Source organism: Coffea arabica, chromosome 8e (genome assembly GCF_036785885.1).
Source record: "Coffea arabica cultivar ET-39 chromosome 8e, Coffea Arabica ET-39 HiFi, whole genome shotgun sequence".
Lineage (NCBI taxonomy): Eukaryota > Viridiplantae > Streptophyta > Magnoliopsida > Gentianales > Rubiaceae > Coffea > Coffea arabica.
This window is the reverse complement of record NC_092324.1, coordinates 14,565,347-14,570,627: the sequence shown is the minus strand read 5'-3', so window position 1 is coordinate 14,570,627 and position 5,281 is coordinate 14,565,347. Positions and strand designations below refer to the sequence as shown.

The window sequence follows — 5,281 nt, the reverse complement described above, 5'->3', positions numbered from 1 at the left end:
ACTTGATCCAGCCTCGTTGACCCTCCGTCAACGTTCAAATGAAGGAACCAGTCCCGTAGAACACCACTTTAACGCCAAAATCCCGTTCACCAAACATACCCCTTACCGGGCCCGAACGCCAAATAGGAACAGGAATGGTAATACTCGAGTATACCGGAATCAAGAGTCTTAATACCTAAAGATTCCCCAGGAACAGGCACCCATGGATTGTCAATTACCTCGACCAAACCCTTGCTGGCTCGATTTAATTAACTCCCCATGAGGTTGAGCTCAAGTTAACAGGAAAATTGTTGGACACACTTCCAAACGATCTCATAACAAGCGCAAGTAACAAGTTCAAGTTCATAACAAGTACAGGTAAGAGATTCCAGTTCATTCAGTTCAGGCAAGAGAACGAGTGTGATAAAGTACACCCTCGTCTCATTCCGAATAACAGAGTTCATAGTTATCCATGACACACATTTCAAGTATAGATGAACCAATCAAACAACAATTCAGGGGAGGGGTACACTCACCTATTAAGGAGAAATAATGTCCAGAATATCTTTCCGGGTAACACTTTCAATCACCGATGAACCCTAAGGTTAATCAAGAGAAAATATTACAGTTCCTCCAGCAAAACTTAGGTGAATCGAAGACAATTCAAATACTACTAGTATTTTGGACATATGATTTTGGACGTGAAAATAGTACATTTAAACCAAAGGACATGAGTAAAATATTTGGAAAATTCATGCTCGCTCGTAAAACTTAGAAATATCCATTTGAGTCGAAGAAATGAAGAAAACGTATTTCTATTAGTCGTAAATTTCATTTTTTTTCCAAGTGGACAAGTTTCGGCCAAATTTGACCTTATATACCTCGATAAAAGAGGACACAAATATCCTAGATGGTTCATATGGTATTTGCTCTCAAATCATTACCTAATCCTCGAGTGTAAATTTGGGCAGCACGCCCTTTGTATTTACCTATTTTTCAGCCACTTATGGCTTCATTATTTTCCTGAATCAATCCCAAAGTCATACACAATATAAATTCATCACAACAGACATTCAATAGGCTCAAAGTCATCCAAGTACAAGATTTAGCTAGGAAAATGACCGGAAATAAGCTTTAAGCTAAGGAACCAAAAAGACAGATTCACTGCTACTTCGCATAAAGGACATAACCGAAACTACGCTTATTGGATTGAAGTGAAAGTTATACCGTTTCGAAGCTAAGACAGAGGGATATAACTTTGATGAAGACTACTTAGTCCAGTTCTCATCCTAACTAGGTCAAAGTTATCAAAACACCCCAGATTTTCCAGTTCGAAGCTCACTATGAAATTCAACTAGCAGTCCTGATTCATTCAATCATATCTCAGCACACACAACTCCGTTTCAGGTAATTCCAAAGCCATTTGAAAGCTAAGATACAAGGATATAATTCTTAAGAGGACATCGACAACCAAATCAGTAGTATTCCCGGTCAAACTAACCAATTACAGAAGCTAATTATCAGTTTCGGACAGAAACAGGGCAGCAGGGGTATTTCAGTCTTTTCACAGGCTACTTTGTTCCGATTGGGCTGAAATTTTGTAGGAAACTATAAAACATCATTATATACAACTTTCATGTTTTATACTAAGGCCAATTCGGCCTCTAACTAGGGGTAACAGTACCGGACAGAATAGGGGAAATTGAAACCCTAATCTGGAATTTTTCCGCACAACATGGAAATTTTCCGCATTTAGCTACAATTTACGCACTAAAGCTTCATTCTAGACCATTCCAAGCCATCATCCATGGCCAACCCATAAGAAACATATAAAAACAGAAAAATCCTCAATAAATAAGAAAATTAGACAACTCAACCATAACTTAAGAAATAATCCACAAAATGACATGCTTCACCACTAGAAACCCTTAATTGATCACTATTATCATGAGAAGGAAGATATCTAGACAACTCACCTTTGCAACTCCAAGAAGCAAGATAACTAGAGCTTGTTCTTCACAAATGGCTCCACTAAAAGCCTTAAACTAACTTATCAACTCACTTTTGTGGAGGAATTTGGAATTTAAACGGTAGGTTTGCAAGATTCAAGCAAGAAAGGAGGGAAAATTGAAGAAGCTTTCTCTCTTCTTTTCTCCTCAATAATTCGGCCAAGATGCTAGAGAAATGAAGATGATTTAGGTCAATTTTTTGGTATTTAGTAAAGGTGATGAGTAGTAGGTCAAAGTCCTCCCTCCAATGGTTACATGACACTTGTCCATTCTTATGCTTGATCTCATCATTTTGTCTCTCCTAGATTAATCTAACTAAGTAACCTCTAATTATCTCTTAACACCTAGTAAATTAATCCCTGTATACAAAACTTAACCTAATTGGCCGAATTTTATCAAACTTACTGCACTAGTGGGTCCCACGACCGGTATACGCTCTTAATTTTCAAAAACTAATTAATACTAGAAAAATAATTTTAGAACTATATTTACTCATAAAAATTATCTAGAAAATTTTCCTAATAAGGAAAATATAGAAAAGGCATGCAATTAAATAAAATAAAGTCTAGAAAATAAGAAAATCCACGGGTTCTCACAGCCTCTCATCCCGTTTCAGTACTTTTATCCTAATTAAGTCGATTGGAGAGTTATCTCGTCGACACTAGTGCTAAGTGATACCATGTACCACACTCCATCTGAGTGGGAGATGTCTCTCATTCCGTCTCAATATCTCTATCTTGTTTTGTCGAGTGGAGTGTTATCTTCTCGACTAATTGGTCTGCTCGAATATTACCACCACTGTTTATTTCTGAATACGGAGCGTTAAGTGACAACTAACGTCTCCAACCTTTACTGTTTGAGCGTTCGATAATAGCCAACGACTCCAATCTTCGATTATCTGAATACTTGGGGTTATAAGCCATATCCTGAATTTACTGTATATCTGGGACTATAAGTCCAACCCAGGGCTAGCTGGTCGAATCAAGCTAGCAAGGGCTTGGTTGAGGAGATCGACGAATCTTGGGTACTTCTTAGACGTTCGGGCTAGTTGGGGTTGATCGGTGGACGAAAACTGGTGTAAAGTGGAGATCTACGGACGTTATACTTTCGTGGTTGATAGAGAGTCAACGGACCTTGATCAAGCTACTGTGGAACTTGCTCCTGAGAGTAACCTATATCCTTTGCCCTGAATGTGTTCTTTTTTTTTTTCTGTACCCTTTTGCATGATTTATCTGGCTAATTGCTTAATTACATATTGGGTCATGATTTATTTGAGTTTGACTTGTTTCTTAATGTTTGGGTATGCTATCTTGCCTCGTACTTTACCTGTTTGGTTATTTGGAACCTCATTAGGGTTTTAGCTCATTCCACGCCATTTGTTTTCCTTACAGGGATGAGGACATGAGAGGTTGAATTGAGAAAAGTCTCGCTTTCTTCTAAGATTGTTAGTTTCTCGAGCGTGTACTTCATAGATATCTAGCCTGCTTGTTTGGTTCGATTTTTGTAAGTCTGATTCTTTGATTGTATTTATAGGTCGTGTGGGTGTTGGAGGACCATGAGTGTATATGTTAAAGGTTGAAAATTCATATTGCTTTTGTTATCAAGGTTTTCATTTGAAAGTTTTCATGAATTGTGACTAAGTCCTAGCGAGTATTGGGTAGGCGGTCCGCCAAACCCTTGGGTACGCCCTAGGGGGAGGTGGGGCTGTCACAGGTGGTATCAGAGCCAGGTTTCGCATGGTCTCTGTGCGGAGTGAGCTTGGGGCCAAGTGGTGTTATGGTCCCGATTATGTGAATAAGTGGAAAGGACTAGGTGCTCTTCTTGGGCATAAGCTATGAATCATGACTGTTATAAGCATAAAACCTTCATCATGATACTTGGGGAAGATAGATATGTACGTCAGGTAGGAATCTCTAATATGGGTGATTTACTGTTGGGACCAGCTGGCCCGAGTTGTGAATTATCTTATTGTGGATTCTTGTACTTGAGTACCAAAAAGTGGAGAGTACTAGAATAAGGGTCTGTATCTTGATTGCACTTTAGATAAGTTTTGATGGCAAAAGTCAAGGCACTGAAGATTCTATCATTTGACATAGAAAAACTATACTTGTAGAGCCAATAGATACTGGTGATGAGGACATTGAGCAAGCAGCAACTTAAATCGTTCCTAAGCTTCATGAATGGTTTCTCTCTCCATTTGAGCAAATGAGCAAATCTTATTCCTTAAATCAATAGTTTTCTGCAGAGAGTAGTACTTGGTCATAAAGATATTGTAAACATCTTCCCAAATTCTCAAGAATCCCTCAGGTAAGTTTAGTAGCCAAGATTTAGCATAGTCCTTGACGCAGTAGGGAAAACACCTCATCTATAGATCATCTTCTGATATCCCACTCAATGGAAATCTGCACCACCGAGTAAAATTCTCGGATAAAAGATAGCTGGTCTTCATTAGGTAAATCATGAAAAGTAGGAAGCATATTAAAATGCAAGATCTTGAGCTCGCAATTCGTAGCCCCATCACTTAGTTAGATACATTGTGGAGAAACTGCTATCATGGGAAATTGGATGTCCCTCAGACAAAGTCTAGCAGGTGGAGCTGGTGGTGGATTTTGGTTGTTAGGAATGTCTAAAGCCATCTTAAACCAAGGTACTTAAGCAAGAAAAACAAAAACAAAAGTGAAGAAATAAAAATAAAAAACAAAATTAACTAAAGTAGAAAACTTAGCGTCGACCCCGACAATGATGCCAAAAACTTGATCGATGAATTCCTGCAAGTGCATAGGGTCAATCGTAGTAATAATTTTCCTGGAGTATGCTAGGGTGGTCCATCCACAGGGACGAATTAATTTTCTATTTTAATTATTTTAATAAAATCACAAAATTTAAATTCGAGTTATATTTTATAACTACACAATAAAACAATAAGCAATTCAAATAAAGTAATGGTTAGAAAACAATAAACACGAGTCTAGGGTTTCAGGTTTTAATCCAGAATTTGAGTTAATTATTTAATTAATTTCTTAACAAACCACGAACACATCACACACTTATATTTTAGATTATTTCTCGATACATCTAAAGTGTACTTAATTAAATCTTACGTCTCTCTCAATATTGCAAGTATTCAATTAAACCCTTTAAAAACTTCGGTGACATAAGTGCATCATACAAATCCTAACCCACTCTCGTGATTAGACTAAGTATGTTTATCTAATCTAGTCTGTGGCTGTATATCCTTTTTCAATTCAATACAAGGCCTAAGAGCATGTCTATGGTGGCCAAACATAAACATG

The 5,281-nt window shown here is 37.7% G+C and overlaps 1 non-coding gene across 1 annotated transcript; it reads left to right on the top strand.

Annotated features, from left to right (window-relative positions):
* The first annotated feature begins 4,111 nt into the window (after window positions 1–4,111).
* On the top strand, window positions 4,112–4,218 carry LOC113705104 (small nucleolar RNA R71). Its single transcript, XR_003451752.1, has one exon. It is a non-coding gene; the product is annotated as a small nucleolar RNA R71 (small nucleolar RNA).
* The last annotated feature ends 1,063 nt before the right edge of the window (window positions 4,219–5,281 follow it).